The sequence below is a fragment of the Stegodyphus dumicola genome, chromosome 9, assembly GCF_044657685.1.
Source record: "Stegodyphus dumicola isolate Sdum_Otavi_A_Nest chromosome 9, ASM4465768v1".
Taxonomy (NCBI): Eukaryota; Metazoa; Arthropoda; class Arachnida; order Araneae; family Eresidae; genus Stegodyphus; species Stegodyphus dumicola.
The window spans coordinates 190,544,510-190,558,873 of NC_140776.1; the positions used below are offsets into that span (position 1 = coordinate 190,544,510).

The window sequence follows — 14,364 nt, forward strand, 5'->3', positions numbered from 1 at the left end:
TTACCCAGAATTCCCAAGAAAATGTGCGATGGAAAGCAATATATTTACCTAAAAATGAGTCTTAATACATTTTTATTGGTTCCAGATTTACTATCAGTGGGAAAAACCTGAAGTTCACTTTATATACCCTCGTCAGTATACACAGAAAAGTCATGAACCTTTCTGCAGTACAATTAGCCCTTTACATACGTTTAATATTAATCTAAATAATTTAATTAACTTTCAACTAGGATTTTTAAAAGAAAAGAATATTTATGCGATGCATTATTAAATTACTCCCACGCGTTGTTAAGGAAAATGCAATTAAATATTCACGTACACACTAAGAAAATTCCACTCGTTAGGAACAGTAAAACCTTACCAATACTTAAACGAAATGTAAAATCGTGTAATGCATTAATATAAAACCTGAGTAACAAATCATATCTTATAAGCAGTATACGGTTAAAAAGAATTTTCTTATAACTTATCAACTTTTAAGAAGTAAGAGTAAGGTAATTAACCAACTTTTTAGAAATGCTCTTTTATTTTCTAAATCTACCCTTTTGTAGTAACAAGAAAATTCAGTGATACCCCTATTTTATTTTTATGTAGCATGTGCATTTCTCCTAACAGATGAAAATCCAGATATCTCACTTTTCCAAAGATTTAGCTTTAGACTTACTTTCATAGGAAAAGGAAAATAATTTTACTTAAAAAACAGGATATCTTCTACTAAAAGACCTTGAAAAAAATCGCGATCACTACTGTATGTAGCACTCAGTGATTTAGTTTCAAACCAAATTTTGATATTGTTTAATCCTGCAAGCAACAATTTTCACCTTCGAGTTAAATTTTATACGACTGCAACAGATTTTTCAATGACTTTCATACTCACAATGTGTAAAAGACTTCTAGTTTTGACTATTTTTATTTCTAATATTGAGAAATACATTGATTATTTTCAGGAAACGTCATTTCACAATCATATTTTACCACTCTGAAACTTTTGAATAACACTTTCTATCATAACGACAACCAGATACTACATTATTTTTTTTACAAAAACATGAACATTTTTTTTTTTTTTTTTTCTAAATCCTCTTCTAGAGATACTAATAAATTCTGCTATAGAAAGAAGATTCATTTCCTATTATAACTCTATATACTATTTTCAAAGAGAAAATACACTCTAGATGATAACATATCACCCATATATTTTTAAAAATTTAGAACAATTTCAGTAAGGCAAATTATCTACAGAGTTTTCAAACGCGGATATATTTCTGAAAGAAACTACCTAACATACCGCTCATTTACTTCTAAACCATTTAAATAAAACCAAACAATTAATAAAATATTTGAATTTTTGATAAAGTTTAGTACATCTATCTATACAGTTATTTAATTCATGAAGTACCAAATTTTGAAAATAATAAGAGTAAAAACATCACTATTTTAGAATTTAGGAAGAGATCTTCAATAATGAGAGTGAACATATACCGAACTTCATGCAAGATTTTTATCGTTTCATACCAAACATTTCACTATTTCGTAGATTCTAAGAACATAGCCCAATCTTTTTCAAAGAATATATATCATTTCACATTAATTAGAGAGTGCCATACGAGTTTAATTGCAGGTGCTTACTGAATGACGCTAAACCTTTCAAGGAAAAAATCAAATAATTTTCATCTTTCATGAAAATTTTTGAATAACAATATTTCATAAGAGCTAGAAGACTTAGTGCAATGAAACTGTATCAAAAATAGAAAACTATTTTCCAAAATATGAATTCCCATTGGAAATTTTAGATATTCTTATGTAAAGTTATATCCGAAGTTATATCACTTCAGTCGAACTTGAAGACCAACCAGATTTATTACATGATTTGATACATTTCTCGTATTTTTTCCGAAAATAGAAGTTTATATTTTTCATACGCAAACTATTACAACGAATTACTGACATTTTATTCCCATATTACTTACCATTTTTTACTGCACAAAACTATTGTAAGTTCCATGTTCGAAGCTCAGCATCCATAAATTTCACATAATACTACAGTTACACAGTGCAAATTATAAGATTTAAGATTAATTTCATACGTAAGCGATGATACAATAGAGAATATGGAAAAGGCATTAGTGATATGGATAAAAGACCAAAATCAAAAATGGATTCCAACTGATACTAATGCTATTACAAATAAAGATTTATAAAACACTTAAGAACCAGTAACCGTCGACTTCACTAGGAGGGCGGAGAAGGAAAGTATCTTTTTCTGTAAGTCATGGTTGGTTTGAGAGATTTAAACAAAGACATTCTTTACATAATCTAAGATTGAAATTAGAAAGCACATCTGCTGATTCGGATGCAGCACAACAATATCCAGCAAAATTTGGTGAAATCATTGGTGTCAACTCCTACACTTCTAATCAGATCTTCAATGCTCATGGGTCTGGGTTGTTCTGGAAAAAAATGCCTGAAAGAATTTATTAGCTAAAGCTTGCAAATCAGCTAGTGGTCATAAGGTAGCGAAAAGTCGTATTACAATTGTTTTCTGTTGCAACACTTCAGGCGATTATATAATGAAACCATTGTTTATTAACAAATAAAAAAAACTACACTACTAAAGGAATAAACATAAATAACCTTCCCGTTTATTGGATGGCTAATAAAAAAGCATGTGTCACAGCCATAGCTTTCAATGAATGGTTTCTTAACATGTTTGTCCTAGATGTTAAAACTTATTTAAGTAAAAACGGATTGCCTTTTAAAGCTCTTCTATTAATTGATAATGTACCTATCATCCTCAAGATTTACAACACGAAAATATAGAAGTTGTCGGTTTACCAAAGAATACAACTTCCTTATTACAGCCATTAGATCAAGGAATAATTTTGACTTTTAAGGCATTGTATATCAAACAAATTTTCAGGTATATCTTTAGAACAAATGGAGAATGATGAATCTCTTACTCTTATGGATGACTGAAAGAAATTTACAATCTTAGATTGTGTTAAGCATGTTGGACTGTCATATACTTAGATTAAACAATCAACGCTAAACGCAAGCTGGAAAGCAATGTGGTCGGATGGTGCTAAAGACGAAAATGATAGATTACCATTAGATCACGAATATTCTCAGACCTAAATTGGTCCAAACTAATAAGAAGGTTTTGAGGATTTAGCTCAGGCAGATATTAAAGAAATAATGGCTGGTGAAGAACTAAATGAGGATGAGTTAGTTAACATAATTCATGAAACAAACATGATGAAGACAATGATTCTGATGAAGAGCAATCTTAACCAGTTGCATTCACAGCAAGAGCCATCAGCGTAGGACTTGAATTGGGAAGAAAATTAGGTAATCATTTTTTACAATATGATACAAATGTTGAATGAGCTCTCCGATTCCAATGGGAGCTTAGTAAGTGCTTAAATCAATATGAGGAGGTTTACAAAGATTTAAGGAAAAACCATAGGCAATTGTTAATTACGGATTTCACTACAAAGTCTTGTTGATCTGAAATCTTCCCTAATCCGTCAAACCATTGAAGCAGAATCTTATCAAGAATGATCGTGTGATGAAAATGACATTGTACCAATCAAGAAGAAAAGTGATTAATTCATTAAAGTGATTAAACTTATAATAATTTTTTGAATGATCTTATATTTTCCTAATGTAAAATAAATTAAATATGCACTTCTATTATCTACATATATTTGTTATTTTATGAACAAAGAATAATGCTATTTATTTTAAGATGTCTTAATTTTGTTTTATCTAACTAAATTATGCACATTTAATGTTTTTCTCATTTTACATAGCAAAATCCAAGATTTCGATTTACACGGTTTTGTGCGGAAACCATCTTCCGTGTAAATCGAGGGATAGGTGTATATAACGTGCATCTGATTTTCTTGCAGACATTGGCTGATGGGCTCGGGGTCCAGGTATATTGTGAATTTTAGGTTTCGTTTGAAGTAAATTCAAAGCGATTTCTCTTCTAAAATTCATGCGAATGATTTCTAATATAAAGTTTTTGTGTAAATGTGTGCAAAATTCACTCAGCAGCCACAATCATATTCAGCATTTTGATAAATAAGTTCTAATACCATTTTTTGCTACGAAACTGGTCGATAACGTCTAAGAAATCAATCCAAAAGGTCTACTCCACCCATTCCTTCACTATATAATTTTATAATGTGAGGTTGGAGAACATAAACTTCCTTTTTTTTAAGCTTGGACACATCTTTTTGCTCTTTCTAATGGTTTGTGAGTGATAACATTTGATGAAATAGTTACAACAGAACTGTAGTTTCAACGGCACATATATACAAATTACCCAATTTGAAATTTTGACATTTCTTTTGCTGTTTTAAGAGGACTTTGTTCCATTCTCGAATCTTGTACTGTGCCATTTGCCTTTGTTAGACAAATCTGTCAGCAGACTGTGCGATGAAAAAAAATTATGGAAAAATACTTTGTTTCTCTAGATTTCAAAGACAACTTTTGATCTAAGCTGCAAATTTGCATTTTTCAACTTTTCGGAGAACCTAATAAATCCTTATGAAGCAGATGTGGTCATTTCTAACAAAAGAAACAAGCAGATATCGGAGCTCAAAACAGGGAACTACAGCTGAAACCAATTACCACATCCTCCTTGGTGAGAGAGGTCATACCCTCTTCCAGTCCTCTGCCCCATCCTTTCTACAGAAATAAATGACACACCATTAATGCCTCTAAAAAAGGGCATGTTTACGAGATACGAGCACTGAATGTATTTAAAAATCTAATAAAGAAAAATATACGTGTGATATCACTGATTTTGCATATCATTACGTGCCAATTTTACACAGTCTTGAGGAAATATTTCTCATTATTATTTGAATTTCTTTTATTAACTTATTAAACTTGTCCTTTTCAAGTATGATGGGGAAATGTTTGGGTGGATTTGAATTTTTAGGAATTTTATAAAAAATTTTTGTTTAGTACTGTAAAAATCGTAAAAAAAGCTAATTTTTAGAAATTTTTTTATGCTGAAATATTCATGTTTAAAAAATAAATCATACCTTCTATAGTAAACGGCAATTTTTTCAAACTGACAGATATATTTTATTTTTTAAAAAATATTAAACATGATGTTCCAAAAAAGGAACACTGGCATGTAAAAGGTTAATAATTCTATTTTAAATATGCTAATGAGTTAATTCAGTTCATAAAATTCTAACTATTGTTTTCAAAGAAGATAATATAATAAACAATATACTAGAAAACAAATTACGATTTTATTACTTTGCAGCTTTAGTGCAAGAGGCAATTAATTCATTACTTATAATTACCTCATATAGATGTAGTAAAACTGCTCCATTATAGTGATAAGACTGCATTTTTATTGTAATAAGATGACTTGGTAGAAGTAAGTTGCAATGGACTGGCGGTGGTTCTCTGCATCATAACCTGAAGACATGATTGCATAGTTAGAACAATGGATGCATAAAAAAAAACTTGCAGACATGGCCTAAATTCCACAAATAATTTTATTTCTGGATAATGCATATTATCACTGTGATTGCAGTATGCACCTCCCAGTTTTGTACAGATTACATCATTTTAAAGGATGAAAATTAGAAAAGTAATCTCTGTGGCAAGGCAAAAATAACAGAGCAATAATTTTTGTAACTAATCAAAAAAACATCCGTCATCTAATCTGTGTTGCGCACTCATCGATGAAGTTTGAACCCAACACCTGTACATTAAACTGCCATGTGATCTGAAATGGAATGCTGTATAAAAGCTTAAATGCGTCGCAACTCTCTCTTTTCTGTCATCCCTTCTGCTTCCAGAAGACTGTGCCTCCTTGCTGCAGAGTTTACTTTTCACATCGATTTTGTGTGTCTGCGCATACTGAAAAGTGTGCACATCTTCTGAAAGATTCTAACAGTGTTTATAGTGAAAAAAGTGTCAGCGAATATTCAAGTTTGGTGCTTTAATTTTGTGTTTAGTACTGTAAATTCTTCAGAAAAATTATAATTCAATGGTAATTATTTTGCAAATTTTTCAATGTTCAGTTTTCAGAAAAAAGTAAAATTTAATAATGAAAACAAGATCACATTCAAAAGAAAATGAAGAAGAAACTGAAACTGACACAATCAGTGTGGATAAATTTCCGTGAGCCATATTCGATGGAACAAATCATGACATTCCAATAAATAAATACTTTTTATTGTTTGAAAAGAAATGTGACTCTAAAAATGTCGCCGCGAAAGATAAAGCCTTACTGTTTTTTTGAACGTTTAAAAGACGAGCCCTTAGCATTTTATTTAAGAGAATATGTTGAGTTAGAATGGAAAGAAGTAAGGAATAAATTTCTTATGTATTTTGCTAGTGCAGAAACCATCACTTTTAGTGACTTTATTAACTGCACTTACTCCAAATTCACTGAGATTGACAAATATTATAGACAAAAGTTAAAATTGGCATAAAGTCTAAAATTAGATAACAAAATTATCATCAATATGTTAAATCAGGGTCTGCCTGAACAGCAGAAAATGTAAGCACAATCCAAGATTAGATCAACACTGCTAGGAAATTGTTTCTTAGTTCAAGTTTGTCTACCTCAGCTTCATTGGGAGAACAAAAATTTGCAATTCCAAGACCAAGTATACATCCAAGTTTTTACAAGTTTAGATGTAGGTTTTTAAGACCATTTTTCAATCCTAGGTATAATGTTCCACAAACATCGAGAAATTCCCAGCCACGTCAACTGTCTTATCTGCATAGATCATTTCCTTCTTTAAGTCTAAACAATCAAAATTGTCAACAAATCAAACCAAAAAAAGAAGTGAAATTATTTTAAAGTTAAGGTATAAATTAGTTAAAAAGAAGTCCTCGCAATTCTAGGCACAGGGTCTCAGGTAAATGTGCTATCTGAAAATATTTAAAATTCTATTGATGCAAAAATTGAACTTACTCAAAATAATCCTAATACTAAATTATGTTTATTATCCACAGGTCTTGTTGTAACTAAAGTAATTAAATTACTATGCAAAATAGGTAAAATTAGTAATACTATAGTATTTTATGTTGTGAATTCTAATTTATCTTATTTATTATTATCATTATCTTGTGTTTCCTTATTTAAATAGCAATTAAATTTAAATAATTATGAAGTGTATCAATTTAAATGCATGATAAGTAAAGTTATTCAATTAAATAAACATTCTCAGACTAAATTTGTATGTAAGAATAGTGTTAAGTACTAAAAATTTTTATAATTATGCTAAAAATAGTGAATTTGATCAATAGCAAAAATTATTAAGTAACTATAATCATATATTTGCTAAAAACAAATATGATGTGGCTGTATGAATATAGAACCTCCATGAGTATTCTTAACTTCAGAATTACCCATAGCCTCTCGATCCTATAGAGCCCCTAAAGATAGTGAAATTAATAGATAAATAGATGAATTATTACATTGCTAGTATCATGAAAACCATCTTTTAGTCCTTATGCTGCACCTGTAACTTTAGCTTTGTTAACTGATGATGAGAGATGAACAAGTATAATCCAGGTTATGTATTGGTTATTTGAAACTTGATCAAATTACCAAAACAGACTGTAAACCTATTCCTAGAATTGATGTTGTGTTAGATAAGTTAACAAATGCAAACATTTTTTCCACATTGGACTTAACATCAGGTTATTAGCATATAAAATTAAATGATAAAGTTACTGAAAAATTGGCATTTACTACAAATTTTGTTATTTATGAATTTACTAGATTATCTTTTGGTTGGAAAATTTCCTCAGCTGTTTTTCAAACAGCTCTTGGACAAATTTTAAACAAATGTCAGATTCAATTTCCTTTAAATTATTTTGATGACATTATAGTGTTTTCCGCACATTTTGATGAACATCTTAAAATAATATTTGATATATATGAAAAACAAAATATAAAATTACTTTGTTAAAGAAAAAATAAATTTTCTAGGATATGAGGTTCAAGCAGGAAAATATCAGCCCAGTAATGCAAATATTGAGGTTATTAAAATATTACAACCTCCCTAAAAATGTTAAAGAATTACGAAGATTTTTGGGAAGTATAAAAGTATATCATAAATTTATTCAAAATTATGCAATAATTAGAGCTCCTTTAACAAATTTACTTAAAAAAGATACTCCTTATAAGTGGACTAACGACTGTCAAATAACTTTTCAAAAATTAAAAGATGTGTTCATTTCAAGACCCAGTCTAGCTTTGTTTAATCCAAAATATCCCTGTCATGTATTTTTAGATGCATCTAAAGAAGCTGCTGGTGCAGTTTTAGAACAAGATCCAGATGTTAACCTACATCCAATTGCTTCCCATTCTAGAAAATTAAGGTCTTATGAACAAAATTATGCAATTACTGAATCAGAATTTTTAGCAATTATTGATGCCATAGATAATTTTTATTATTATTTACATGATAATCATTTCACTGTACATCCTGATCATGCTGCTTTAGTTTGGCTTAATAATATTAAACATCCTACAGGTAGGTTATTCAGATGGTCTTCGAAATGATCTATGTATGACTTTGATATTAAGTACAAAAAAGGTTTTACTAATGTTGAAGCTGATACGTTAACTAGAAACCTTATTTGTCAACATTTAAGTTTGCAGGTTAATTTATTATCATTAGAAGAAATTAAAGAACATCAAAATTTAGATAATGTCTCTAATCCTAAGTATAAGAAAATTAATGATGTATTAATTACTAAAAAACAAGGATTATATAAAATTGTAATACCCATATCTCTCAGAACTAAATTACTCGAAAGGTTTCACTTACAATTTGGTGATATTGTGTCCTCAATGTCAAATTTATTATCTCTTCAATTATTGACCAGGAACTGTTCAAGATGTTAGAAATTACTGTAAACATTGTGAAGTATGTCAGTTTAATAAGAAAAGTAACAAAAAAGAATTGGGTTAATACAATTTTTACCATCCCTTGAGGAACCTTTTGAAATATTGTCTATTGATACTGTTGGTGGATTAAATTATTATAACTCTACTAAAAACTTAACATTATTATCGACCATGCTATTCAGTATACTTGGACTTTTGTTTCCAAAAGTGTAACTACTGATTCTTATACAAATTGTTTAAGACAAATTTTTCAAATTCAAATACCAAAGAAAATTTTAAGTGATAGAAATGCTGCTTTTACGTCTTCAAAATTTAAGCACTTGCAAGGTATATCCTAATTTTATAACAGTTATTTTTAAGTTAAAGCTAATCTCCTGTCTCTTGCAGCTTCAGCTTGAGTTTTTAGAATCATGTTAAATACAAATTACAAGGAGTACTATTTAAGTCGATGTTCCACTGACTTCGAGAGAGAGAATTAGAATTCCTGAATAGCGTGTGTTTGCTTACGTCTCTCTAAGCTGTTACTATGCTCCCGTATTACGTGCCCTTGATAGCTTCGCTAGCTAATTTAATATTAGAAGCCAACTTAGAAACTGTGTTAGCTTTGGCTAAATCTCTTTAGTTAGACATTAGCTAAGTTCTTATTTCTTACATTTTTGAGTTAAGCCTAAGGCTTTGTTGTACGTCCTGAGAAAAGGACCAATTTTATTTTGAGCAATAAAGAATAATTAACCCTTCTTGAGTTTAAGTTTCTATTTTTAGACTTGAGCAATTATTCACTTAGTAGTTCACTAGGTTTTTCAACACTTAGTTAATAGATAAAAGCAAGGAAACCTACAGTGATGCCCTAAGCATTTTTGATGAACCATGCCGTTGGAAAATGAAGACCTTCCAAATGTTGCAGTCACCAGCAAACCTTATGGAGGGATTATGTTTCATCGTAGAAACCATGTGAGCAGCTATGAAGCTAGCAATAACATTCGATGGCCAATGTTCCATGATGACTTTCTTAGAGCAGCTGAATCAGCATTTTACTTTACATCCCAAAAACCAGCTGCAGAAAGTTACATTTGCTACAGCTAACCTAAAATGCCAGGCCCTGAGTTGGTTCAAGGGTATCGGTTCAAGGGTATCAGGTTCAAGGGTATTGCTCGTTCAAGGGAACCGAGCAAAGTTGGAGGCAGAGTTAGTTAGTAAATATCAGACAAGCGTCGAAGCTTTGATGGACTTTATTCTTTGAAAAATTAAAATATTTAATTTATTGTATGGAAAAAAGCCAGATAAGGAATTAATCAAAGTGATTTTGCCTAGCCTGCTGCCGTCGATTCAAGATTTCCCGGAGGTAGAAAAATGGCCAGACCTTGGAAAACCTATTTCAGCTGGCTGTGAAGTTCCAAAGTAAATGAGCTGCTGAAAACACATGTTCAGAAAACTTCCGCCAGTATTCGCGGTTTTCGCCTTAACAGAAACCTCAAAGTAAGCAGAATTCTTACTGGCAGGCGGGGAAAGCTGAAAAAGAAGATAACAAGAAGACGGGTTAGTCGAAAGTATTTGGAGATCACAGTAAGAAGCTGCAGAAGCAAGGGATTTAAACTGATCAGGGCAGCCGAAAAGAGGGCCAGGTCAACCCCTGGAACAACAGGGGAAAAAAAAAAAAAAAACCATTGGAAATTAAATTAAATATGGTAGTTATACAAAAATTGTTCCTTGCCGGAAATTCATATTTTATTGAACAACGTCCCTACTACTGCCTTACTGGACACTGCAGCGCAATGCAGCTTTTTGGAGCAAGACTTCTTTAAAAGGAATTTTCGCCATTACGATAGTTTAAAACTACAAGACAAAGGGAAATTGCTGCCTAAGGAAAACAGTGTTGTCTGCATTGGAAAAGTAAGGCTGCACATGCAAACAAAGAATGAGATATGAAAAGTTAATTTTCTGGTAGTGAAAGACCTATTAACTTCAGTTATTTTGGAGGTTGACTTTTAATGCACAGCAAGTGCAAAATTTAATTTTAAGAACTCTATTTTACAGGTCCAGATGGATACTGTTGAAGAAGAAGAGCGGGCCATGCCAGATGTTGACCTCAACCATCTTCAGGAAGAGGAGAAAAAGAAAATGAAAAATTTGGTAAGAAAATTTTGTAAATTATTCGATGAGAAACCTGGTTTCTGTCAGGTCGTGCAGCACGAGACAGATGTAGGAAACACTCCCCCAGTCCGGTCTAAGGTGTGATCTTAGCGATAAGACCACGTGAAGGAAGAAATCCTGGAACAGCATATTAAACAGATGCTGGCAAATAAAATAATTGTTCCGATTAGCAACTCCTACGGAAGCCCGGTAGTTTTATATAGAACGAAAAATGGCCTTGCATACCCAGATCTGAATTCATGGAGTGTTTTTTTAATTTGATACAACACTTACAGGAGAGTTAGAGGCGAGTCTGTTAAATTATCTGTGGCTTAAGCAATAATATACAAAATGAATCAATAAATTTGATAAGAAATGCAATTTTATGCAAAATTGTAGAAATAACAAAAATTACTAAATATTTCCCATTATTGGCAATTGTACTACAGGCATAAGTGTCTGTACGCCAACGTGAACTGTCTGTGCAGTCGATATTTGTGGTGGCAGAAAACTTTCATTAAAACCCAATACATTTAAATTTTTACACCAGAACAGTTTATTAACGATGTTGTTCTCTTTGAAATTGCAGCAACACTTTTGAGCAGATTTCTTTAAGTACCACCACTTCTTTTTAACTTTATTTTAGACTTTTCACATTATTGTTTTTCATTATTGGATACTGCAGTTTTAGGTCTAATATGGACTTTTTTCTTTCTTTCTGAAAGGGAAACGAAGTTTAAATGAATGCAGTTATAAAAGAATTTCAAAGTATTCGATAAATAAAAAAAATTTATTTACATGGAAAAGTTAAGGCCAATAACTGAAGTAATTCTTATATATACAAGTCTTGTTCGAAACATCATAACAGTTTCAGTTCCCGCTTCAGAAGGCTGCCGCAGATTTTCTGCACAAGGGACAAGTACCATTCTGTAATTGAGATTTAAATTATACAAAATAATAAATAAAATATACTTAAGCATGGTTAAAAAAATTATGGGAGAACAGAGACAAAATACATTGAATACATGAGATTGCATATGCAAGCAGATGTATGAACAATATCCACATACATTTATCTTTAAACGAGGATGGCATTTACTTACCATTCTAAACCACTGAAGAATACGTTCCTTAGGATAAAAATGGCTGCATGGCAAACATTTCGCTTTCTCCGTTTCACAAAGATCTTTTAAACACACACGAAAATTTATTCTCTTATCTGAGGAAGAAATGTAATTAAGAAATTTAAAAAAAAAACCATTCTATAAAAGAATTGTTTCATATAATCTATAAAGGAAAATATACTTGTTCTAACTTTAAAATTAAACTGATTTATTGAACTCAGTAGTAGTAAAAGAAAAATTATTCAGATTTCTACCATAAAAGTAAAATTTATTAAAAAATTTTTTCAATGTAACAAATTTCATGAATAAGTAAATCTTTCTTTATTTATAAATCAAAACAATTTCTATTATAAGCATTAATATACCATCAAATGAAAACAACACGAGCGTTCTTCCCTGCCTTAATGATCTAGCACCTCTGTTTTTGGAAAGCATAATTTAAGTATACAATTTTCTAACCATTATTTCTTATAATAATTAATAGCTGTATCATAACGGTTTAATGCTCAGTGCCCTGAAAAGTCCTTACCTGGCTTTTATTTTTGTGTGGGTTGTACACATATACTTCCAACTACAAAACTGTTTAAAATGATGCAAGTGTTCATATTTTGCAATTTAAAGTTGAAAGACATCAATTTGGTAAAAATTATGAAATTTTACTTTTCATATCTCCCTCCAGTTCCTATACTTGTTTGAAAAATTTCAGAATAAAACAAAAAAAATGCTTGAATCTCATACAACAAAACTGATAAAGATATTCGATATTAAAATCGGAGATCCTAATGAGGAGCTGTACACAAATGAAAAAACAAAATTTTTATATTTGTACATAACTAAAAATAAAATTTCAGTTAGGAAAAAGATTCTTAATTAATATGCATTTCTATGGATATTATTCTGAAAAATACAGATCAATATAAAATTTTGCAAAATGCAGATCTCGTATACAAAATCTTGTAGAATTTCTATTATATATAATTTCCATTACACACACATATAGACCATATCGACAAAAATCTTTACGTAGTACAGTACTCACAACTTATTAAAATTATTTTCGTTCCAAGCACATTCGAGTTTTATTACAAACGATATCAGTTTTAAACATTCAATGTAAAATAATAACTACCAATTAATTAATTAATTTAAAAGCAATAATTCAAAATTAACACAAAAATTAAACTATTTATGTAGTTTTGAAACTTGTTTTTTTACAAAACTATTTTTATAAAACAGGTGAAATTTTATCCCATACAAATGACTGTTCTATGTGTTCATATCCCCCTCAAATTGTTTAAAAAGTTTTTAAATTGCACACTGTAAAAAAAAAAAAAAAAAAAAAAAAAAAAGGGTCGCTCTTTACAGGCAAAAGTTTTGTAAAGTTACAGAAATTAAAACGTTACATGAGAATTTCCTGAAACGTAAACAGACCGAAATATAACTGTGTTGGAAGCAGACGATTTAAGAGTACACTTACAGGCAAAGACTAAGGTTTCAGTTTGGAACACTTGGATCAGGTAACCGATTGGAGAGCGGAGCGGGGGGATCTCAGCCAATCAGGAGAAAACAACAATAATTACTTTAAAGATAGTAGCAGATATATACATGGCTGCCTGTGTGTTTGTAACGTTCCTGAGCGTTAAGTAAATCTTTCATAATTACTGTTTGAAGTATTGTTATTTATTTTATGGATAATTCTTATGCACTTTACACTGTTATATATATTGATCCAGTATTTTAACATTTAGCCCTTGCTACTAGTACATATCAATACCCATAATATGTATTCTATTTAAGATGCTCATAATATGTATTCTATTCTTTATACTTAACCAAAGAATATGTGTTCTATAAATATTCTTTGGTCTAACGGCAGGATGATTTGTACTAGAACGAGTATCTAGCAAGCACATGCACTATCTACATTGAATATAGTGCAAAATACTTATTCTAAATATAGATTTAATAATAGTATTTGTGATTGTGAATCCAATAAATTCAGCCTTCAATTGACCATTTTATTTATAACCAGTATTTTTTATACAACCAGCAGTAATTAATTGAAACAGTGATATCGTATTAATTTCATATGAAAATTTTATAATTCCAAAATGAAGTAATTACATTTGATTAAAAATTTATCATATGATAATTTTCGTAATGTTTTGTTTTCCTGCCTAGGGGCAACTTCGTTATTCTATATAT

The 14,364-nt window shown here is 30.4% G+C and overlaps 1 long non-coding RNA gene across 3 annotated transcripts in view; it reads right to left on the bottom strand.

Annotated features, from left to right (window-relative positions):
- The window catches only part of LOC146995597 (uncharacterized), a 67,814-nt gene that overhangs the window by 19,585 nt on the left and 33,865 nt on the right, over positions 1-14,364 (bottom strand). Inside the window, exons 4-7 of one of the 3 annotated variants that reach the window (XR_015043171.1) lie at positions 12,139-12,254; positions 11,834-11,962; positions 5,328-5,445; positions 4,680-4,695 (exon numbers count right to left, since the gene is read on the bottom strand). This is a non-coding gene — a long non-coding RNA (uncharacterized LOC146995597). Of the gene's footprint in view, positions 1-4,679; positions 4,696-5,327; positions 5,446-11,734; positions 11,754-11,833; positions 11,963-12,138; positions 12,255-14,364 lie in introns of those variants that run through there. The other 2 variants (XR_015043170.1, XR_015043172.1) reach the window with 2 other exon arrangements.